We start from the raw sequence: 26,460 nt of genomic DNA on the forward strand, positions 1-26,460 counted from the left end.
GAAGAACCCACTTGTTTATCAGGTAAACTAAGAAAATACTTCAAATCTACTTCAATTATATACACTGATTTTCTTTTCCCCATAACCTTCTGTCAAAGACAGTTGATCTTGCACATTCTTTCATTGTTATCTTCCAGATGTTTTATTACACTTTTTCAGAATGTTGACTCCAAAGAGTACAGTCTGTTTTCCTCTTAGTTAACCCTCCTTATTCCCTTTCTTTCACTTACAGTTTGGCATTGGCTGTTTTTATACTGCCACATGCCATTCTTCATACCATTGTCGCATTTGACCATCACCAAACAAATGCACACCATATTGTCACTTACACTTACCTTCATTACCACATACAAGTAACCCTCACATTATAGCAGCTTTCCTTGTGCTCTGCCTCTCCAATATACAGTAAATTTTGTTTTCTAAGCAGCACTAATCAACATAGGCTTTGAAAGGAGTATTACCAATAACCTGCTTCATTTTGGTAAAAGAATGTCTCCTTCAATCGAAATTTACTCATTTTAATTAAAATCCTCCCTTTATCAGAGTCTGGCCAGTACTCAAATAAAAGGGGTGCTCATATAATATGCTTAATCTGGAGACCTTTTTACACCACCTGTTCAAATCTTTTTTTAATTTAGAATTAAGAGCTCTTTTAATTTCAACATTTACATTCACAATAATACCAATTATTTAATTCTTGCAAACAACACATATTTTTACACATTCTTTTAAGCACACTGAAACCTATTTAACATACACACACATAGGGATCCCTCTAATACACTATATAACATACACAAAATCACCCAAAACCATTGTTTTAACACATTCAACTTTACCTCAGTTTTGTTACTTATTATCACTTATTACTAAAAGTGATTGCATTCTTCATTTTATCAAATGTTACTCATACTCACATTTATTTTAACCCATATTTACTCAGAGCTCTGGACGTTTATATGCACACGGCAGCTTCAGCAAATCATAGTTGAACTACATTACCCAGAAGTCTCCATGTTTTTGCTTTCTTACTCCCAAACACACGTACGCACCCACAGAACAAACAACAGGCACGCTCACACATTTTTAGCACAAACATATTTACACACACACAGAGAACAATTAATGCTCAGGCATACACATAGTATACAGGCACACACATTGAATAAGTTCAGCACAGACATATTCATATACACAAACATTAGCGAGCGCCAGGTACCTTTGATGTTAAATACAGTGCACTTTTTCTTTTTCGCGCATTATATTCTTCTCAACGCTTGTTATTCTTTTTGGTGCTATCCTCCTACATTTTTCTGAAGGCTGCTTTACTTATCAGACTATAATATAAAACAGCCTCTCATGACGTTAACGGATGTTAACTCTAACACGATTCTACTCAGCTCGAAACGGCGCTGGTTTCTAGATCAAGGAGACTCCATTGGCGAAATGACTCGGCGACAACGAGGAATTGCTTCCGTGGCGATCCATTCCTGCGACAATTAGGGCAAATCCAACTATCAAGAAATCACGCGGTTCGATACTACAGCAAGACGGCACTCGTCAAAAGACTAAACTGTCATTGAGAATATTAACTCAAAACAAACAACATGTAAGCTTCAACATAAATCACAAATAAACTCGAATCATGGCATAAGTGTTAACTACTGCGCCACCACACACTTTAACACTGAGCGATCGTTGCTTAATCTGTATGGCATTCTCTTTATACATTGCTACGTGTACTGCTAGCTGCTCGCAATTTTTTTTTTTTTAGCCAGGTCTTTATCTCTTTCTTTTTCGTCTACCAGGCTGTCCAGACATCTAACTGCCGTTAGTAAAACCCACCCCCGTGTCTGCAAGCCCGTCTTGGGTTCTTTTACAGACACCTGACATTTCTTAAGTGCGGCTAGTACATTCACTGGTGTTGGGGGGCCTAAACTTTGCCAATATTGTGCTAATCCCCCCCATGTCTCAATTCTCTAGCGCAGTCTTCCCATACCGTTTCCTCCCAGCCGGGAAGAGGTAAAGGAACCGTGCCAGGGTTTTTATCCTTTTTCTTAGACATCTCTGATTTCTTTTTGCCTCACTCAATAGTTCAATATTTTACCAGATTCCCCAAAATCCTGTTCGTGACGCCAAAATGTTTTGTTATGGGAAAATGGTTCAAGGGATTAGAACATAAGTAGGCAAAGAATCAGAGAGAAGAGGTCTAATACTTCTATTTTGTTTACTTAATCAATTATAACATTTAAATACATATGAATGGGTTATAGAAATAAAGAGACAAACTTATACTTACAATAACATACATACATACAGTAACATACATCAAAAGACCCAGAGCCATCATCCCAGACCAGTAGACTGAGGGGGCCCGCTTGTCAGTCTTGTCAAAGGACCAACCCTTTTAGCCTTTCATTTACCGGGCGGTGCGCTGTCCCCACGGTTGAGCCTCCAAAGAAACTGAGGGCGGAACCTTCCCTTATATACTAATTGAGCGTCCTTGCCCAAAGCGGCTTACGTGTAAGCAGTGTATACAGAAGTGATTAGTTTCAGCACACACACCTTTCCACGGGACGCGGTGTTGTTTTGCACTTGGTCCTGATGATGACGACACCTGGTACCAGGAGGCACACAAAAATAAGAATTGCGTAGTGAAGCCCCTTGAAGTGAAAAACAAGTCAGCATGCCCCTTTATCCTGACGGAGACGGCGTCTGGTACCAAAAGGCACACAAAAATAGTGAAGCCCCTCGAAGTGAAAAACAAGTGAAAAACAAGTCAGCATAACCCTCTGGCCATATTCCCAGTACTTTTCCTTCTTGAAGCTGGTTTTTGCGCTGAGCGACCAACGCCCATCTGCTCTCTTGATCCCCCCCTCTCTTTAGAAAAATCCTTCCATTACATAGAACATCTGCAGCATCTTACTGCAGATGTTGAAGGATACCAACCTTCTCAGAAAGTATAGTCTGCTCTGACCTTTCTTACATAGAGCATCAGTATTGGCAGTCCAGTCCAATTTGTCATCCAGCTGCACTCCCAGATATTTAAAGGTCTGCACCCTCTGCACACAGTCACCTCTGATGATCACAGGGTCCATGAGGGGCCTGGGCCTCCTAAAATCCACCACCAGCTCCTTGGTTTTTTTTTTTTTGAAGTGATCTTTTGACCGAGTATATTGACAGTCACATGGCAACAGCTATCCATAGCCGCAAAGATGGGAGTGTGCATAGTGCAAGCAAGCAAGAGTAGGCCAGAGGAATCCACCTGAGTAGAAGAGCATTAATAAGCATTTTGTCAAATAAAAAGACACAGTACACTGAAAAAAAAAATGTGATGATTCACACTTAATATTTTCAATCTGAACCAATATAATTCTTTTTAGCTTATTGATCCCACAATTTTTAAGTTGAGGCAAATCATTTAGAGTTATCGGGTGCAATTCACTTGTTTTTTTTTACTGAAGTAAATCTATTTTTTAAGTTGTTCTTCTTTTTTGGCATTTGGAAAGCCATCAAACTGGGAATTTCGACCGAAAGAATATACAAACGGCCCCCAAACACAGCACATGAACAACCTAAAATATTAAGTTAAATAAAATAGGATTTTTTACGTTTATTCCCTCCACCATAACTTAATTTGGTACATACAAATTTGTTTACTTTGATTGAGATCTGAAACCAAATATTTCAAGCTGCAACACTAAATGACTAATCTTAAGTTGCTTGAAAGAGAAAATTTACGTTGAATGAACAACATCAATGTTATACTTTTTCAGTGTAATGTGAAAATAGCTGTTCACCAACATCTCCATCAAACTTGACAGAGTTTGAGATGATCTGTATGGAAGAATGGCAGAAAATCCACAAATTCTGGTATGTGAAGCTTGTCACATCAGATCCAAGAAGACTTCAGGCTGTAATGGCTAACTGGGGCTCTGGGACAATCGTGCTGCATACATGCGCGACGCTGGCGGATTGGTCAGTCATCTCAGTTGTGTCTCAAAGAAAGTGGCTTGTCATGCCGGCACCCAATTAGAAAGGATCGTTGAAAAGGAACCTGCGTGGAGGAAGAGGGGCAAAGAAAATTGACTGGCCAGCAAGAAAGAAAGATAAAGGAAAGATGGATATTAAATGAAAAGAAGTAGAGAGAGACAGAGATGAGGAGGGAGAGAGAAAGAGAGAGCGAGAGCGCCTTTGCAGCAAGGAGTGAGAGACAGGTTGTCGGGAGTGAGCTTCAGGTCTGCAGGAGACAGAGGCTGAAGAAAGGGCACTCCTACTGAGCGATTGTTGGGGAGTAAGGGCAGCCTGATATGCGGTGTCTCCCACATACCCCGAGGGACAGGCGGCGGGAGACATATGTGGCTTGGCATGGCGCCCCAGGATTGCCAAAGGCCTAGCAATGGGGACCCAAGCCAGAATGTGATGGTGGACTACACCTGTCAATGGATGTCTCCTCCTTCTGGAAGGTCCAAACAGGATAAGGGGAAGAGGCACCGGGTTTAAAAGGGCAGCTTGGGGCTTATAGTTATTTTTTTGTGGACTGTCTTTGCGTTTTCTTTTAACCTTGTTGTTTTTAACGGAATAGGTTTATTACTGCTTTTATCCTTCATCTTCACACTGTTTTTATGAATTATTTATTTGTTTATTGAAGAGTTGGCGCACTGCACCGTTCATGTTATTTTGGAATGATTTTAAATAAAAGCACTAACTCACTTTTGCACCTACCCGTTGGCTGGAGGTATGTTTCCTCATTTGCCCGGTTATGACTAACGATAATACAAGATCAAGAGATTTCTGGGAGGAACAGGCGGTGGAGAGCCGATCCAGACAGTCACCGTCATCAACTTATGGCCAACACACTTTACGAAAGTCCAATTTACGAGTGCTACTCTGTTTCGCAACTGGCAGTGTGAGTGTTGCTAAGCTGGGCATGCAACAGTTTTCATCACGCCAGCTCTCTTCTTCCTACTGTCTCTAGTCGGTGTTACCATATGCTATGACTCTTTCATCTCGATCTCAGTTTAATACACACAGCAGTTTTAACTACTTTCAGTTTTTTATTGACAGCGATAATAAATTATAACTCTAACAATCAATTGAAAACAATAAACTCCAACAATAAACACTAACCCCAATATCCAAAACATTCCAGTTTAGCAGGAGCAGTTGATGATGATTGTGTGAATGAAAAACCCTGAGAACAGCCATATGAAAGCGATGTAAAGTTTTTGTCCTTCCAGGATGCTGATGCAGTGTGGGGTTTGAGATGATTGGGAGCATTCCTTCAGACGACGATGTATCCAATCGTTTTGAACTCACACGGACAGGCAGGCATAGGACAGCACATACTGTGCATCTAGGCAGAAATCTGTAATCCACGGTGCTCAGGCTGTAAGTCAATTGTGAGTTTGAGGCTTATTGACAAATAGACAGATGATCAAAATCCTCATGGTGTCTTTAAGATTCCCTTTTTAAAGGTCCCGGCTGCTCGATCTTCTTCCCAGCAGCCCCTGCGCCCTCTGAAGCTGTCCAGTACCGTTATACCACTTGGATGGCTGGGACTTGCAGGAATTTTAAAGTAAAACTGCTACAACTGAAGGGACTTACTATACAGTACTATACATACAGTCATGTTTGAATACGTTAATCTGTCCGTCTTAAGTCCAGATTGCCTTATGACCAGTCAGTCGAAAGCGAGCATGGATGTAAGTCGACAACTGGCTGCAAATGATTTTAGCAACATAACAAAATGTGTATAATGAGAAAGAGTCAGAATATGTTGTAAAAGCCCTGTATATACAAACACATTATATCTACCAATACTGTCAGAATGATGTCAAAATATGTCCAGCTTAATCTCCACGTGTATCCGTTAATTCTGACATATGGGCGGGTTTAATTTTGTAATTAGCTGCAAGGAATTGCACAAAATGTGTAGCAGTAAATTTCACAGTTCAGTCACTCCTTTATTTACTGAGTTTTGTGTTTTCTCTTCATTTGTGTATAATGTTTCTCCTTGCATGACACCTTTTGTTTTGCCACATTTTAATTTCATTTATATTATTAATCATTAACTAGCTGTATAAGCCTGTGCTGTAAAAAGCCAGTGTTCCTAGAAACTATTGAAATCGTCAGAAAAAAAAAATGAAATGTAGAGATGTCAGGTAATTGAAAGGAACAACTCTGGGCGTCTCTCTCCTAGGAGGATTCATTTTGTCGACATGCTGGCCTCGCTTGTGTTATTAGTGGCTAAGTGAGGTTTCTGTTTCCTCAGAGCCCTTACCCCGACTCCACCTCTCACTTTCGGGCCGGACAGACAGACACACACACTTCCACTTGTAGACGTTTATATATAGGACTAGCAGACCACGTGCGCTTCGCTGCAGTCGCTGTAGTTGGAATAATTATGTATCTACATGCGACTTATAGAGCTTCTTTATATACAACATAGTCTACTAAACACTAAAATACAAAAAGAAAGTAGAAAGTAACAGTAAACCGCAACACCGCCGGGAACACCGGCACACCGCGTCTACTAAACACTAAGAAACACTAAGTAAAAACACTAAAGGAAAAAATACTATTCAGTAACTACTGCATCTAGTAAACAGTAAATCAGTAAAGGAGAGAGGACTAAACACTACGGAAAAATAATGACAAGACTGCGTCAGCTGCGGAGCTCAGCTCGGAGCGAAATGAAGTGAATGGGAGGGGAGATGATCACGTGACTCCCCCACCCACCTTAACTCTCTATCCCTACACAAACACACAAACACTGTCTCTCGGATTCCAACTCTCCTTTATATGTATAGATAACAATTATCTTGCCAATAAATAAAATAAGCTCCCCTTTTTTTCTTCACCATGCTCTTTTGTTGGTGTTTTTATCTCCTTTTCTCGTGCCATCCCGCCGGTGACAGTGACCATCTAGAGGGTGCTGATCCTGTAGCCTTATGGTTCCAAGTTCAGTTCCTTACCTGCTTGGGCATACGTGGTGGAATTACAAGAGAATCCTGTGTTAAACAAACACATCTTATTCTGAGAGCAGTGAAGGTGACGGGAAGGCCAATGTGACCTTTCAAGTAAGTTGCGAGGGGAAACTGAAGGTGTCTCCTTGGAAAGATAAGCGAGACGGTAAGAATGGCATAACTGCTGCTGCTACTGCCTTATGCTGGTGAAGACAATCTGCCACTGACATGATGGATGGCTCATATTAACAAGGTTAATAAGGTTCATACAGGCATTCAATCATTTAATAATCTTGTTTTGCTGCATAACCTGTAAAGATGTAAAAGGCAGCACGAATAGAGCAGAGAAGCTTTGACTGGTTTGCTCATCCAATGGCAGAGGATATTTTTTCTATTGAAATCTGATTTGACATTATTAATTTTCTGCGTCTACAAACCAATCTATCTATATGCAAAGTACAATGGATTCAGAAAGTATTCAGACCCCTTCAATTATTACACATTTATTTATGTTGCAGTCTTGTGCTCATTTAAATTCTCTTTTTTTCCCTTCATCAGGCAATGTCAATACCACAGAGTGACAGAAGGAAAACACCAATTTATTAATAAAATTGCCAATTTATTAATAAAAAAACAGTAATATCCCATTGACACAAATATCAGACCCTTTACTCAGTATTTGGTTGAAGACCCTTTGGCAGCCATTCCAGCCTGGAGTCTTCATGGATCTGGCATGACAAGCTTCATACACTTGGATTTGGGGATTTTCTGCAGTTCTTCTTTGCAGATCCTCTCAAGCTCTGTTAGGTTGGATGGAGACTGTCGGTGAACAGCTATTTTCAGGTTGTGGTCCATGGCCGTCCATTTATCTCGGCCAATACCCCCAGGCCACCAGAGGGAGCCCTCCCTGCGACATGGAGATGCCTCAAATTCCAGCAGGGCATCATGGACTATGGAGTTTTTCTGTAAAGCCCTGCTGGATAACGTCGGGACCACCAGGGGTCACTCCAGGGAGAACCAGGGACTACTATTTGCCCTACGCCCCGGAAGTACGTCATTCCTCCTGTCCATGTGACTCGGACGTACTTCCGGGGTGAAGAAAAGGACTTTGTATCTGACCCGGAAGTGATAAGGAATCATGGACTGAAGGATGGGAAACACTTCCGGGTCAGGAACTATAAAAGGACTCTGGGAACTCCCAGACGACAAGCTGAGCTGGGTGGAAGGGTGGCAACACGTCTGGGAGTGGTGGAGAACTTATTATTGATTAGTATTGAGTATTTATGAGTATTGTGGATAGGAGGGTGCTTTGTGCACTGTCGAATAATAGTAAAGTCAATATTTGGACTTTTACCTTGTGTCTGGCGTCTTGGACAAGGGTTCAAGGGAGCGATAGCGCCCCCTATCTGTCACAAGGTCATTCCGGATATGTTCTATAACAGGTGTCAGCAACCTATGGCAAATAGAAAGACTTTCAATGGCACTCTAATTGAATTGAAATATAGTAAAAATATATATATATTTTAATTACAGTGTACGTGTTTGCATGTAAATGGAAAACGTATTCAGTGCAGGCCGTGGTAAGTTAAAACCATCCTCTTGTTATTATATTTTAATTGCAGTGCTTGAGTTCGCACTCAATGTCTGCACCTATGTTTTGCGCATGCGATTCACATGTAAAGGGAAAGCATCTGTTCAGTGCAGGCCATGGTGCGTTAAAACAAACCTCTTGTTATTATTAAGTAACCAGTAACGGCGCACTGCATGATAATGTGCAGTGAATACACTTTACTTGAGCATTCCTAGTTTTCATCTTCTTTCTCTGTACGTTTAGCATTCGTTTGCTCAGAGGTTGATGCGCTTGCAGCTTTGTGAGCAGCTTTTCTTTTCTCCACCCTAGCGGCCCGTTCTCTTCTTTCGTCGGCATCTTTTCACGTTAAAACTGATTAAGTCAGTGTTTGTGTTGCAATTACTTAGTTTGTTTTCCTTAATTTTTCACTTAAGCTGGCATTTGAGGCAGATTGAAGACTTAAGAATGATTTAAGATATGAAAAGGTAGAGGAAGTGATGGCAAAGGTGGTAGGGATGAGAACGGCGCCCATACACATGCACCACATGGGCTGCCGAGAGTTGATTCTACAATAAAATAAAATAAAAATAAAAAGTGGAATAACCTTGGAGGTCAATCATCACCCTGAAAGCAGATAGTAGACGTCGCGTGGTATATGTGTACCAAATTTCAGGTCAATAGGTCAAACGGTTTGCGAGCTACAGGTGATTTAAAATCCTGAACAGACAAACGAACACCCATGGTAGAGTATTATGTAAGAAGATAAACTGCCCTAAAATGACTCATAAAAGACAAAAACTTGATATTCACTCTTTTCAAGACTCTTGCACAAATGAATATGTATTTGTACAACAAAAGGATCATGTTGTGTGTGCGTTATGCTGTGAAAGTGTCGTATGTCGTACGTCAAGTGTACAAAGACGTTATCAAACTAAACATCAGTCCACGTTTAAAAACTCTGATGAGAAAATTCTGGCTTTAAGAAACAAACTACATATTTTAGTCAAATAATTGGAACCAAAAATAAACCAACGAAAGTAGTTATAAAAAAAGCTGACAAAACATTCTTTTCACGTATGTATTTTAAAATGTTGAATGAGCAATAATATAAGATCTTGTTATAATGGGCTTCAAAAGTATATACTTTTGAAGCCCATTATAACTGGACCAATTTTGATACTACTTATAACAAAATTGGTAGAATTATGTTGGATATAGCGGGTTGAATAATGAATGTTGGCACATGGAATAACATTGTAACACAGGGTCGGCACGTCACTGCTCAAAGGTTGTCGACTCCTACTCTGGTGTCTTTTCCCTTCAGACACAACAATAATCTTGGTTTCATCAGACTAAAGAATTTTGTTACTCATATTCTGAGAGTCATTTAGGTGCCTTTTTGCAAACTCCAAGTGCGTTTTCACGTGTGGATCACTGGCCACTGTGTCAAAAAGCCCAGATTGGTGAAGTTTTGCAGTTATGGTTGTCCTTATGGATATTTCTCCTGTTTCCACACAGGTTCTCTGGAGCTCATCTAGCATGATCATTGGGTTCCTGGTCACCTCCCTCTTATTTGGATGGTGAACCTTTGGCTCAGTCTGAAGTCCATTGTACTCACCAGCAGGTTTTCATTCAAAGTCAAAGTCAAGTCAAAGCAAACTTTATTGTCATCTCAACCGTATACAGATAGACGAAGTTGCGAACCTCAGGGTCCACAGTGTAACAACATGAAGTGCAAATAAAAAAATAAAAATGTAATTAAAATTAGAATTAAAATGAAATAAAAATTTAAGATCCATCCATTTTCCAACCCGCTGAATCCGAACACTGGGTCACGGGGGTCTGCTGGAGCCAATCCCAGCCAACACAGGGCACAAAGCAGGAACCAATCCTGGGCAGGGTGCCAACCCACCACAGGACACACACAAACACACCAAGCACACACTAGGGCCAATTTAGAAACGCCAATCCACCTAACCTGCATGTCTTTGGATTGTGGGAGGAAACCGGAGCACCCGGAGGAAACCCACGCAGACACGGGAGAACATGCAAACTCCACGCAGGGAGGACCCGGGAAGCGAACCCAGGTCTCCTAACTGCGAGGCAGCAGCACTACCAAAATGCCACCCCAAAATTTAAGATGAAAATGTAAATTTAAAATTAAAACACAAGCAAGACAAGACATTGTGCAAAGACAGGACAAAGAAGTAGCAGCAATATTGACGTGTAGTAAGCAATATGAACATTGATGCAATGTATAGTATTATGCAATCTAGATACATAAATATAGTCAATAAATATGTAATATAAAATATAAACAATAGATATAAATACTACAGCACAGTGTGAGGTAGTACAGAAATGGCAGCATGACTCAGTGTATGATAGTAGTTGTTTAAGACATGTGTAAATAATAATTCAGGATATCTCTATACTTTATTCTCTTCAGCTGACCCTCAACCCTTTTGTTGTGCTCATCTCTTTATTCAATTAAAACAGATTAGTTTTTTCTAATAATAAAAAACAATCAACAAAAACACAATTTAAAAAGGATGCAAAAACTTAACTTTGCCCAAAGGTTGGTCCTTCTTTTTCCTTTCAGGTCCTTGATTCATTAAGTTGTATCTTGTCCATGGCCATCTGTAAAACACTCAACCATTTCTAGTCTCCCAGTCCCTGCTGCTTCCCCACCTTGCTTCACCACTGGAATGGTATTGCACAGGTGATGAGTGGCTCCTGATTTTCTCCAGGTATGATGCTAATTTTGGTTTTATCAAACAAGATAGTATTGTTTCTCACAGTGTGAGTAGGCCTTGCTGAAGCCATAAGTATCAAATATATACGTCTGAGGACAACCATGAGTGAAATATGTTTAAAAGTGGGCAAGAACAATTAGACGGCTCACTGAGTGGCACATTTTTAAGCCAATCCAAATCCTCATGTTGGTGGGGCTCAAAGTAGGGCTATTGATTTTGAACTGCAAAGATCAGAGGTGCTCTCATGAACCTGGCCCGGAAGACAGTAAGCTTCTGATTACGATGGACCATCTATAGCTGAAAAGTCTTCTAAAACAACTCTATTAATAATAATAAAATAATACATTTTATTTATCCAAGGTGCCTTTCTAAGCACTCAAGGACACCGAACAAACAAGAAATTAAAAAAAACACATTATAAAAAAAACTTAAAACATCAGAAAATAAAAAAAATAAAACCAAACAAAGCCTCTGTGATACTAGGGAAAAAGCCATTTTAAACAGATGGGTTTTAAGTTTACATTTGAAGGTTGACAATGATTCAGTATTTCTAAGCTCAGTAGGTAGTAAGTTCCAGAGCTTGGGAGCAGAACAGCTTCCCATGGAGGTTAGACTGGTGAGAGGGATGGTCAGGTGGATGGAGAAAGAGGATGTGAGGTTACAGGAGGGAATGGCAACCTGAAGAAGGTTGGACAGATATGGAGGGGCGAGGTTATGAATGGCCTTAAATGTTAACAGCAGAATTTTAAAATCAATTCGAAACTTAATCGGGAGCCAATGAAGCTGCTGGAAGACCGGAGTAATATGGTGAATAGACGAGGTTCGAGTAATGATGCGAGGTGCAGAATTCTGGACCAGCTGAAGCTTATGGAAAGATTTATTAGAGAGACCGAAGATGAGTGAATTGCAGTAGTCCAGACGAGAAGTAACAAGACTGTGAACAAGAATGGCAGTGGTATGGGGAGTGAGGGGGGGACGGATGCCATTAATATTACGTAGGTGGAAGTAAGCAGACTGGGTGATGTTATTAATGTGAGATTGGAAAGACAGAGTACTGTCAAGGATGACACCCAGACTCTTGACCTGAGCTGATGGGGAAACAAAGGAGTTATCAATAACAAGTGATTTGGATAATGATGATCTTGTACAAATGAGGAGAACCTCGGTTTTGTCACTGTTTAATTAAAGAAAATCTGAAGAAAACCAGGATTTAATTTCACCAATGCAGTCAATAAGCGAAGATGGTGGAAAGGAAGAGATGGGTGTACTAGCAAGGTAGAGCTGGGTGTCATCAGCATAACAGTTAAAATTAATGTTATATTTACAAAAGATATTGCCAAGGGGAAGTAGGTAAATAATAAAAAGAAGAGACCTCAGGACAGAGCCTTGGTGCACACCTGAAGTAACAACAGTGGGTTGGGATGTGAAAGTTTTAGACATCTAAATGTATGTCACATGTGCAAAGAGTACATTACATGTTTTAAAACTATATGTAACCTGATACAAGGGAAACACTTTCTGTAGCATCAGATTATACATTGGCATTCTACAGCATCAACGTACGAGTGGTAAATTTGAATGATGTGTTGTCATAGGTTCTGTGTGTGCCTTCTGTTGTTTACCATCACAATGATAGTGTGGGAGATGATGTAAGCTTGGAAGAACTGGCAACAATATTCATGAGAATATGAAGTGCAGTATATGCATTTGAAATAAACAGTGTGTGTCACACTCCGTCAAAAGAAGTGCAGTTAAATGAGGCGATAATGAAGAGCCACAGGAGATGCAGATTTTGGGACTCAAAACACCCAAATCAACAAATCTGCCTAATGACATCAGTAGATGCTCAGATGAGGCTGCATACCACCCACCTTCTGATTGCACTGACTATCATTGAAAGATGCTGAGAAATTAGTTCACGCGTTTGTTTTCAGTCGACTAGATTACTGTAACGCACTCCTCTCAGGACTACCCAAAAAAGACATCAATCGATTGCAACGAGTGCAGAATGCAGCTGCTAGAATCCTAACAAGGAAAAGAAAATCTGAGCACATTTCTCCAGTTTTGATGTCACTACACTGGTTACCTGTGTCATTCATAATTGACTTTAAAATACTGCTTATGGTTTGCAAAGCCTTAAATAATCTCGCTCCATCTTATATATTGGAATGTCTGACTACTGTGGTACCCAGCCGGGACGCCCAGGAGGACCGGAGGAGGGCTTGCGCCTTCTCCAGACCATGAGGGGGCAACTGCCCTGGTTGCTTTGGGGGCCACGGGTGGAAAGCTTTGAAGCTCAACCCAGTAGGGGCCCATGGTCACTGCCTGGAGAGCCCTGCAATTCAGCAATTCCACCACACCAGGAAGTGCTGGGGGGAAGAGGAGCAGGGACACCCAGAGTGCTTCAGGGGATACAGCCGGCACTTCCACCACACTGGGGCGTGTCGGTGGAAGATTGCATAAAAGGGGCCGCCTCTCCTCATTCAGGGCTGGAGTCGGGTGGAAGAGAACGAGGTCTGGATAGAGAGCGAGAGAAGGAGGCAGTCTGAAGGAAAGGCATTGTGGACAGAGGTCTGGACACAGAGAGACGGATATCATTTCAAGTCCAACACACGTTTATTTACACAATAAATAGTGCACAAACCCAGTGCCGCAGCACCAATCACAACAGTCCAGGCCTCTGTCCACAATGTCCATGTGCAGCCTGAAAACCATGAGGACTGTTTAAGATCATTTATGGTATTAGAGTTCCCAGTGGGGGCTAGGCGGTCTCATGGCCTCTGAATCCCTGCAGATTTTGTTTTTTTCTTCAGCCATCTGGAGTTTTTTTGTTTTTTTTCTGTCCTCCCTGGCCAACGGACCTTACTTTATCCTTTACCAATTAGTATTACATAATTTTATTTTTATATTTTTTTCTGTCTTTTTTTTTCTTCATCTTGTAAAGCACTTTGAGATCCATCATTTGTATGAAAATGTGCAATAGAAAGAAATATTGTTGTTGTTGTTTGATGTTGGAAAATATGAATGTAGTTGATTTTAACACAAGGCTGCAACATAACAAAATCAAAAACAAGCGCCTGCAAGTACTTGGGGAGCACAATTTGAGCTCCAGCTTTTCCTCGCTCCCTTACCAACACTGAAAGCTGTAATTGTAATGTTTGATTTCATCAGACAGACTGTCGTCAAGATGAGTGTCAGGGCAAAGAAATAATATAATGTGGTGACGCATTTATCGCTTGGTGTGGAAAAAATCATAAAATGTTACACAGGAATAAGAGACATTTTGAAAGCTTGTCTTTTCTTTCAGAAGAAAAATGAGATTTTTGTCAACTTAAAAAAAAATGTGATCTTTTCTGAATTCAGTTTATTTAAAGATGAATAAATCCAGGCTCACAGCAAAGCCTACATCGAGTTTGTACCTTCTCCTTTGCTTTTGGGTTCTCCAATTTTTCTTTCAAATCCTACAAGACATGCATGTTAGGTAAATTGGTCACTCTGAATTAGCCATGTATGAGTGAGTCTGGATGGTTTGTGTGCGCAGGCCCTAAAGTGGACAAGCACACTGTCCAGAATTGGCTCTCATTTTGCATAAAATGCATTCGGAACGGGGAAAAACTCCTCCAGATCCAAGAGCATTAAATTGTATCAGCTGTATACTTGTTAGGCACGGTGGCGCAGTGGTAGCGCTGCTGCCTCGCAGTTAGGAGACCCGGGTTCGCTTCCCGGGTCCTCCCTGCGTGGAGTTTGCATGTTCTCTCCGTGTCTGCGTGGGTTTCCTCCTGGCACTCCGGTTTCCTCCCACAATCCAAAGACATGCAGGTTAGGTGGATTGGCACTTCTACATTGGCCCTAGTGCGTGCTTGGTGTGTGGGTGTGTTTGTGGTGGGTTGGCACCCTGCCCAGGATTGGTTCCTGCCTTGTGCCCTGTGTTGGCTGGGATTGGCTCCAGCAGACCCCCGTGACCCTGTATTTGGATTCAGCGGGTTAGAAAATGGATGGATGTATACTTGTTAATGATGGGGTGGCATGGTGGCACAGAAAGGAGACCTGGGCTTGTGTCTTGGGTCCTCCCTGTGTGGAGTTTTCATGTTCTCTCCATGTTGGTGTGAGCTTCTTCTGAGTGACTTGGTTTCCTTCCACTGTCCAAAAGACATGCAGGCTCAGTGTGTCGGTCATGCTAAATTGACACTAGTGTGTGTTTGTTGTGTTGGATCAGCCTGATCACCCAGTTTATGAAATAGGATAATATTCACTAGCCTCCAGTCTTTAGCAATTTCTCCAGTGTGCAGATATTTTGGAAAAATATGTGATGAGGGTTTATACTGTATCTGTTGTAAAAATGATTTCACTCGACACACTTAAAAAGGTTTGGGGCAGCCACCCGTATATTATTCCTGGCTGCAAAAGAGTCTTTGAAAATACAGAGATGTTCTCTATATCGAGTCCAAAACAGAACTGAAGAAGGGTTGACAAGATGGCAGCTTTAAGGGATAGGACAGGAAGTGATGTAAGGGGACCGGAAGTGATGTTTCTTCATTAGTCAGCTGTAACTGGAAGTGATATTCTTGTTGGCGCCGGAACCGGAAGTGATATTCTTCTTGGCTCCGGTACCGGACGTGACGTCATCTGTTTTAAATCAGACAGGTTTTCCCGCGGCTGGTCTGTAGAGGTAACAAGAGAAGGTTCAGTGCACCCCGCCTCCCCCTGGCCTGGCGTGGAATTACCTTTGCTTGGTCCATACAACGTCTTCCTAGTCGCACGTGTGTGACACTGTACTCACTAACCTCTTAAAGCACACAAGGATAAGTGTCGCCTGGTCCTGGTCATTTATTAGAGTTCAGATTATTTAATTCCAGCAGCACTCCTCCATTTACAATTATTATTGACTTCTTCACTCATATGACCTTTAATAAAGTGCAAGTTCAAAGCATTCGCCATTTCACTGTCTGTATATTCTAGCTCACCTTTACTGTTCCTGATATTTTCCACCTCCTCCTTGACATCTTTTTTACTACTAAAATATTGAAATTGACCAGTGTGGGACTCAGGACTACATCTGTTAAACACTGCCCTGCCATACTACTCAGCCCTGACACAGGACATGATTCTGAATATAAACCTATTGGAGGAGACCAAATCCAGATGCAACAGGCCCTACCTCAGATTGGGCCTGGGTGTTATAATCTCGTTTTATGTGTGTGTGTATTTTGTTTTTTTTTATTTTGGCAACACCAGTTTCTTATTACAGTTCTGAGGGACTAGCCGGTGTCCCTGCCATGATGGATTCTGCTCCCTTACCTGGCCAGGAGGCAATGGGAAAGGAAGGAGGCTGGGGAGTGGTGATGAAACATAAGATGCTGTTACAGCAGCTACACCAGGGTTGGTGTCCCAGAAACCATGGGAGTACACTCTGGTTGGGCTTAGTTACCTGGAACGTCAGGACAGTGGCTCACTGCCTGCTTTGGGGCAAAAGGTTTCCCCTGTACCCTGGATGGCAGCATCCCATCTAGCATGCCCAAGTATGGATGCCAGCAGAGCAGCAGGGGAGTTGTGATCCCAGGGACCTGCCCTGCCAGGTTTTCTGGGGGCCGTCAGGGGGAGCTGTTGAATACTGATGGCACAAGGACCATTGGGGTCCTGTTTGACCTGGATGTGTGTCCTGGGGCAATAGTTGAAGTACTCCCAGGTCTGGAGTTAAAAGAGAGCCCTCCACTCGACTCAGAGGGAGTTGGAGTTGGGTGTGTAGGAGGTGTAGAAAAAGAAAAGAAGGAAAAGTGGATAGCTGAGTTGTGCTCATGGTATTGTTTAAAAGCAGTTTAATTGACCTGGGACTGTTGTGGTGCACTTATGTCTGGAGTTTGGGGTGCTGGTACACCCCCTAGTGGCAACAAAGTATGGTCGCCATCTTATTTTGTTGATCTTTGTATGGCTGTGGCCATATAGTTTACAGTTGTTTTCTCCTATTGTTAGTCACTGTTATGTTTCAACCATGGTTTATTCCTTATGTGTATTTTCTGTTTTATTTTAGTTTTGAATTATTGTTTGTCATGTCTTCAATTAGCTTCTGCTAGGTTCGCTTATTATTTGTTATTTGCTTACTATGTGTTTAAATTTCCTGCCATTCCTTGTGTTCTGTGGGTGGAACCCCGGGAGGCGGGGCCAACCTGACATCACTGCTGCAGAGACCACCCTCTGCCTTTATATTGAGGTCGTACAGAGGGTCCCAGCAGTGGATTATTGAGAGTTGATTGCTGGCATTCTGTAAGTACTATTTAATTTTGAAAAATATCCAGTTATGCTTTTTTCTGTTATGTTATTGGATTTTTTTTTTTTGGATTTCATACTGGGATTTCTTAGCCTTGGGTTGCTTTTTTTGGCAAACCCCTTTTGGCCTGTTTTACCTGTTTTTCTATATTTTTGTGCTTCTTTTTGATTTATGTTAATAAATTCTTAATTTACAAATACACTTTGTTTTGAGTTGTCCCAACTGTTATGATCTCCAACTGTTATATTTTTGGTGTAAATTCCTGTGCAGTTTCCATCAATCTGTATAGAGATTAAATGATTTTGAGACTCAAGGAATCTGAATATGGGGTTTGATTTTGTCTAGAACCTGCATTGCGAACATTCAATATTTAATCACACCACTTTGTTTCCTCTTTAGGTGCCACTATGTTAAGTTTCTGTTTCTGCCATCTCCATGGAGATCTTGCCTACAATTATCCCGGAGTACATTCATTTGCAACGTCAGTACAAAGGTCACCCTAGGCATTCCTAGGGTATGACAGAAAATAAAATCTTGTTTCTCTGCATTAAAATATCATTATTTAGTGAAAGGCTAGTGAATATTATCCTATTTCATAAACTGGGTGATCAGGCTGATCCAACACAACAAACACACACTAGTGTCAATTTAGCATCACCGACACACTGAGCCTGCATGTCTTTTGGACAGTGGAAGGAAACCAAGTCACTCAGAGGAAGCTCACACCAACATGGAGAGAACATCTTGTTTCTTTGCATTAAAATATCATTATTTAGTCCTTCTGGTTTTTCAAATCTCCACTCTTGTTTTTGACTCTGAATTTAACGATCACATTTTAGCTGTGATCAAAGATCTCTTTGACTGCCCACATTTAACTTTTAGCCCATTCTTTGATTTCTATTTTTCCGGCTCATTTTTCATTTCCTTTTTACTGTCTCTTGTGAGTCAGTATATCAACAAGCCAGAAGTTTACGGTTACCTTCCCCTGGTAAGAAATTTTTGATATATTTTTGAACATTTAAACTTTTTTTAAATGTTTAAATCCAGCTTCCCATTTTGGGCCTACAAGTAGTGTTTAGGGGCTGGAAGGCTGGAGTAAGGCCATTTCTTGGCAGCTCTATGAAGGTCTAGGCCTGTTTGTAGAGCTTTAAAGACTAACACCTGTGAGATGTGGCCGGCTTGGCATCCCGGCCAATACCCTCAGGCCGCCAGATGGAGCCCTCCCTGCAGTATGGAGGTGCCCCGAAGACCAGCAAGGAGTCATGGACTATGTAGTTTTTATCCTCATCCCTGCTGGATACCACAGGGGCTGCAAGAGGGAGCTGCAGGGAGGACCAAAGACTTATTTGTGCCCTATGACCCGGAAGTTTGTTAAGGGAAGAGTGACGGGCTTCCGGGGTGAAGAAAAGAACTTTTACCTGACCCGGAAGTGATACAGGATCACATGGACTGGGGATTGGGAACACTTCCGGGTCAGGGAATATAAAAGGACTGTGAGAGCTCCCAGACGGATTACATCATTGCAATTTATCACAACACCAAGTTCCTGAATGGGATGGTGTTGACATGGCATATATGGTGTTCAGTTTGTCTCCATCAGAGTTTCTGTTTGTTAGCACTTTTCTGCTTTAAATTGGTAGCACCATTCCCACACATTCTACAAGGCAATGGTCTCCAAAGAGATGATGTCAACATTATGTTTCTTCATGTTGGAACTGACAATTTACTTGAAACACTTTGATAGAATACTGGAAAACTGATGTTTTGAGGATAGCGCAAAGGCCTGTCCCACAGCTCTTAGCAGAAGGAAAAGAGAAGGAATTGAAGGGGTTACCAGAAAGGACATGAACATTCTTTGATAAGTGAGGTTGTGATTTTGACTGACCGCCTCCAGCAGACAACATCTTGCTATTGACAAAGAAGATGCACCCTCTTGCCCTTAAGTCAGTGTGTCAGTAAGATTCAGTAGTTTGATGACCTGTGCATAACTTGGAATAGACTTCACATTTTAGCCAACGAGTGGATCACAAAAACAGAGAGACCTTGAATGAAAGCTTGGGACACATGACCCTTGTCACCCTGACCTGACCTGATGTCTTTTGTGCTTTGAAATACCAAATGCCAAATTTTACACATTAATAGCACCCACACATTACCATTTTATAGAATCAAGGATCTTAGTATATTGTTAGCCGAGGAAAATGTGTCAATGTGTGAAACAGAATTGTGCATAGAAGAATTTCATTTTATTTAAATACATGTGACAATAAACTTGAACCTGAACTTGAATGTATACCCCAGTTTGCTATCTTCAATTTTCTCAAATGGACCTCTTTATTATAGTGCAAATTCAAATCAAAAGTGACCTTCTTGATAAAATCAGAACGTCTCATTAGCTCTGTTATTTTAGGTCACATTGAGCTTCTTTCTAAATGTGGCTTTTGATTAATGTTACCCTTTTTAACCTTAATGATATGTGTTTTGCCATTCTATTGCTATTTTTAACTAAGATTTTATCTTACTCCATTTTCATGCTGATTGTACATCCTTTTTCCTGATAATCTGCTGCTTGTGTGAAGAAGTGCATGCATTGGAAAGAAACTGCTGTAATAAATAAATAATAACGTTACCATTAATGAGTCACCCTGCGATGGCCTGGCGCCCTGTCAAGGGTTTGTCCCTGCCTTGCACCCTAGGCTCGCTGGGCTAGGCTCCAGCAACCATTACCCCGGTCTGAATTAAGCGGGTTAGATGATGACATGACTTAATATTTTTTACAGTTTCTCCTTTTTTTCAGTGGTTTTGTAGGTCACATTGTTTTTTGTATTTGATGCAGTTTTGTGTTTAAAAATAAATATGTTCTCTCACAAAACCATTTTGTTTTCGTTACAGACACAATCTTTTGCAAGTGGCTTTGTAAAAATAGTCTGCAGAGTAAATAAGTGTAAATGTAAAGGATGGGTGATGGCACCCAAGGAACATCATCATCGTGATGACTCCAAAGCCATCTCAGAAGCCAGCAACATGGCATCATCCAAGTTTTGAGGTCACATTGAACTTCTTTCTGAATGTGGCTTTTGATTAATGTTACCCTTTTTAACCTTAATGATGTATGTTTTGCTATTCCTATTTTTAACTCAGATTTTATCATATTCCATTTTTATGCTGATTGTAAATCCTTTTTCCTGATAATCTGCTGCTTATGTGCAGAAGTGCGTGCATCGGAAAGAAACTGCTGTAATAAATAAATAATAACGCTACCATTAATGAGTCACCCTGAGATGGCCTGGCGCCCTGTCAAGGGTTTGTTCCTGCCTTGCACCCTTTGCTAGATAGGATAGGCTCCAGCATCCATGTGACCCTATTCAGGATAAAGCAGTTTACAAATGATGATCATTAATGAGTAGAGCTTTATGACAAATAAGACAAACTAGAATAAACTGAAATATTTCAGTTTAGCTAGTACAAATGAATCTGTTACATTTATGTGTCATACTAACACTGCCTATTTTTTCTTTGTAGCTGTTTCTTTTTGCTGGACCAACACTGAAAATACTGATTTCGGCCCAACAGTACAGCTACCTAATCAAGTTGAAGCTTACTGACTATGCAACTGTAACGTTCTAATAGGATTACTCCAGAGTACATTTTGGCTTCTGACAAGCTAACTGCCTGCTTCAATTACATCAGGTCAGTCAAGTTCAAAAATAATAATAATTCTTCATATTTATATAGCATTTTTCTCACCACTCAAAGTGCTTCATTGAATGGGGAGCCACTCTAACCACCACTAATATACAGCATCTACCTGGATGATGCAATGGCAGCCATTTTGTGGCAGTACACTCACCACACATTAGCTGTTAGGTGGTGAAGAGGTGAAAGATAGATAGCCAGAGACAGGGGATGATTAGTGGACCAGAATGACCAGGATATGGTAGGCAATATAGCCTGGACATCGGGATATACCCTAATCTTTATGAAGGATGCCTAGGGATCTTTTATGACAGCAGAGAGTCAGGATGTTGGTTTTACATCTCATCCAAAAGATGGCACGATTCTTACAGCACAGTTTCCCCAACACTGCACTGAGGCATTAGGATCCACATTCAGACCACAGGGTAAGCGCCCCATGCTGGCCTTGCTAACACCTCTTCCACCAGCAACACAAGCTGCTCCTAGATAGTCTCTCACCCAAATGCTGGCCAGGTCTGAAAATGCCTAACTTCAAGTGGATGAAAACTGAATTTCTCCTTCTAAAATTCCTCAGTTCACCATGTGAAGCATTTTCTCACTACCTCTCTGGGGGTTTTCCCTTCGAAACCCCAAGGATTTTCAAGTTGTGTGAATTGATGACAACAAATTGGCCCTTTGTGAGTTACTATGACATGAAATGGACTGGCAACGACCTGTCATTGGGTCTTACCTTGCATATAATGTTTCTGGGATAGCCACCAGCCCCATGATCCTGAATTTGATGAAGCTGATTGGAGAATGTTATGTTATGTTATGTATAAAGGACAGCTGGCAGCTAAACCTGGCCGGGACGTCCCAAGAAGGGAAGGATAGGGGAAGGAAACTACGTTTAGACACTGCCTACCCCAAGGTGCTAGATGGGAACTTCCCTGCAGCATAGTGGTGCCCTGGATTACACTGGGATTTGGAGTTCTGCTTCACAGCCCTGCTGGGTGCCATGGGTGCCGCCAATTGAAGCTGCAGGAGAACCTGAGGAGTCGTGCTTCTCTCATAGCCCAGAAGTACTAGTGAGTTATGAGGACGGAAATCCAGAGGTACTTCCGGGATGAAGAAAATTCAAGTTCTCCATCTGACCCTGAAGTGCTGACAAGTCACGTGGATAGAAGGACAGAAGCACTTCTGGGTCAGGCACTATTTAAAGGACTGTTGCGAACCCAGCAAGCGAGTTAGAGTCGGGTGGATGGAGACGAAGCTTGCTGGGAGGTGTGGAGGAGATACAGTATATATATATATATATATATATATATATATATATATATATATATATATATATATATATATAGAGAGAGAGAGAGAGAGAATTGTGTGTATTATTATAATTACTTGCCTGTTATTTGTGGCTGTGGTGCTTAGGGACACTGAACAAGGAAGAAAAAGTATTAAAATACTTTTAATTTTAACTGAGTATGAACTGTGGCAATTAGAAGTGAAAATATCAAGAGGGCAGATGGTTTACATGCTCAACAGAGCCTACTCCCATTTGGATAAAGTTAGCACTACTGTCAGCACCATGTTCTTCGATTTCTCCATAACACTTCAACACATTACCCAGCCCCTCAGATAGCGGACTTGGCAATCTATGTAGATGCCTTTAGATCGTGGACTGTCCATCTAACTGAGGTGAGCTGAGAAAGCTGCAGGACTGTGTGGGAGTAAACAACCCAGGTACACCCCTAGGAAGCTGTCCAGTCTCACTTTCTCTTCACCCTCTACAACATCTGAATTTCAGAATAAGGAGTAGTATTGGAAGGTGGTAGAATTCAACATTAAAAAGACAATGGAAGGTGAGCCATTGAGCACTTCAGATCAGTTACCATAACGGGGAATTAGGTGGAAATGGTGAAGATACACGAGATGTAATAGTAGATGGATTTGGTCTGAGGTTCTGACCAGGATGGAGGGTGTGCCTGTTCTCAGACGGAGCTATAAAATGGTCAGATTGTAAGAAAGTCTATGGATTGTACGTACAGTCCCACTATAGACTAGGTGGCAGCACTCCAGGGCTGGTACACCAATGTATATACCTGCAAGGGTATGTTGGGAATTGTAGTGCCGTTGTGCAGCCATGCTGGGTGCCATGGGTGTCACCAGGGGGAGCTGTAGGGGAGAACTGTTCCCACTTTGAGAAGCTTCCACCAGACCCAGACGTGCTTTAAGTACAATGTAGTAACACCGGAATTGCTCCCAGGTCCGGCATAAAAAGAGGCCTCCTCACCTCCATATTATAGTCGGAGGTGGACAACGTTTGCTGGGAAGTGTGGAAAGAGCATAAAAGAATCAGCTCTGTTTAACTTGTGTTGAAATAATTGTGGAGAAGCCTGTGAAAGGTATTTGTGAACCGGCAACTGTGTTGGTGAACTTGCGTCTGGGGTTTGGAGAGTGTTGTTACACCCCCTAGTGGTCACAGAAGGTAAATCAAAACGTAAAGGTAATTTGAAAATTACACAATAACTGCAACGGGTAGAAACGGTCACAATGCAACACACTAGTGGTGGTTTATGGGTAGTTTGGACACACACAGTGCAGCGTTGTGCTGTTAGTCTAGTTGAAGTGAAGGTCAGATGAACATGGACATGCCACTGTGGGATTGCACGATTGTTGAACAACCCACCATAGTGAGATTCCTTTGGGCAGATGGAAAGAAAGCACCAAAGGTACAAAAATAATTTAATTTCTTTCAATACATTTTTAAACAGAAAACTAAGGTTTAGAAATCTGGTTATTTCAAAACCCAGAATGATGAAGTAAAAAATCAAAAAACACAGCATACAACCTGGAAAGAAAAGAATATTAAACACATTAACTACAGCAGCCTTTTATATGAATTTCTCATTATTGGAGAGCTGAACATCATACTTAAAGCATTCAAAAAAAATGGAGCAAGTGACAAAAAGAAAGAAATAAAACAGCCTTTATATTTATAGCTTACAGAGAACGTCCTAATACTGCTTAAGCGCCGATGAATTGAATCTCAGTTGATAAATGGAAACTATCATTTAGGCATTTATTTTATTTATTGCTCGCATGAAAGAAGATGCTGTGAAAGATCCCAGGGTGCTTTGAAACATTTGCGGTTGCAGGAAGTGTAGCATTTTGTGAGTATTTTTTTTTCAGTGTGTGTAACATGAATGAGTTATTATTTTGTTCAAATGTGCGAGTGGATAAATGAGTCTAGAGTGTCGCCTTTATCTAGGTCATGCCGTATTCTTTCACGCACTTTTTAGCAGAAACAAGCAGCTCATTAAGCACAAAACACTGCATTGTGTAGAACCCTGCCGCCAGCTTGACACTTAAAAGAAGTGACAGAAACAAAATGGCTAATGGGTGGGTTAATTGAGTAGTAGGGCAAAGTGCAGGGCACCTCCCAAAAATGAAAGATGGTAATACTTCAAATAAAGATCTGGAATAGAATGTGTGTTTAGCTGAGAGCACAGTACCCTGAAGGCATTCATTTGGGGGGGTTTGCCACATAGCTAAAAAGCTAAATCCCAGCCAATGTCAGAGGTGACATTGGAAATATGTACAGAGATTTGAGAATGCCACCACAAAAGTCTTTTAATGAGGTCGCATTTGCTGTGACAAATTTCTTCATAGAACTGAAAAAAATAAATAAGAATAGATTGGCGTATACAGTACAGAATTTTCATGTAAATTACACTTTAATAATAACACAGCAGATTTTATACTTCGGTACAACCGATTGACTGTACAATGCTAAAAAATGGTAAGAATAGTAAGAAAGGAATAATCACAAACATTATTAGTATTAGTATTTATGATCATAACAAATAAATGTGAAGTAAGATCCTCTTCCTCCATCCACTTGATTGTCCGCATCGTCCGTCTTACCACAGCTCTGGAACTCACTGCCATCTGAGCTTAGAACTATTGAATCATTCTCACTTCCATCCATCCATCCATTATCCAGCCCGCTATATCCTAACACAGGGTCACGGGGTTCTGCTGGAGCCAATCCCAGCCAACACAGGGCACAAAGCAGGAACAAACCCTGGGCAGGGTGCCAGCCTACTGTAGGGCACGCACACCCACAAAGCAAGCACACAGTAGGGACAATTTAGAATTGCCAATGCACCTAACCCGCATGTCTTTGGACTGTGGGTCACTCTCACTTTTCAAATCTAAACTTAAAACTCATTTGTTTAAGACATGCTTTTTCTCTTTGCTTACAATTGCTCTGTCTGATTTTAATTTTTGCATTTGAGTTTTGTTTATAATGTGTGTTTTATCTATTGTTCGGTGTCCTTGAGTGTTTAGAAAGGCACCTACGAATAACAAATAAATAAAATGCATTATTATTATTATTATTATTAAATGCAGAATAGGGTGCATTGGCAACTCTAAATTGGCCCTAGTGCAGTGTTTCTCAACCTTTAAGTATTTGCGACCCGAGTTTTCATAATAGTTTTAATCGCGCCCCCCCCCCAACATTTTTTTGAAATGTAGATGCATATTTTATTATACCTACTTAACTTTTATCGACATTTATCTAACTCTATATTTATTGTTCTAGTATCAGAATGTGGTTTAAGTTCATTTGTTTTGGTTTCAACAGATGTTTTTTTTCATATTTTTGATTCTTGTTTTCTTTTTTTCACATCTTCGCACCCCCCTTTTTGTAACTTCGGGGCCCACCCCACAGGTTGAGAACCACTGCCCTAGTGTGTGTTTTTGGTGTCTGTGTCTGTGTGTGTTGTTTGTGTTTGCCCAGTGATGGAGTGTTGTCCTATCCTGGGTTTGTTCCTGCCTTGTGTCCTATGCTAGCTGGAGTAGGCTCCAGCACCCCAATGACCCTGGTCTGTATTAAGAAAGTTAGGAAATGACATGGCATTACTACTACAACAACAACAACAACAACATTTATTTATATAGCACATTTTCATACAAACAGTAGCTCAAAGTGCTTTACATATTAAAGAATAGAAAAATGAAAGACACAATTATAAAACAAAATACATCAACATTAATTAACATCGAATAAGAGTAAGGCTCAATGGCCAGGGGGGACAGAAAAAAAAAACTCCAGACGGCTGGAGAAAAAATAAAATCTGTAGGGATTCCAGACCATGAGACCGCCCAGTCCCCTCTGGGCATTCTACCTAACATAAATGAAACAGTCCTCTTTGG

Source organism: Polypterus senegalus, chromosome 13 (genome assembly GCF_016835505.1).
Source record: "Polypterus senegalus isolate Bchr_013 chromosome 13, ASM1683550v1, whole genome shotgun sequence".
Lineage (NCBI taxonomy): Eukaryota > Metazoa > Chordata > Cladistia > Polypteriformes > Polypteridae > Polypterus > Polypterus senegalus.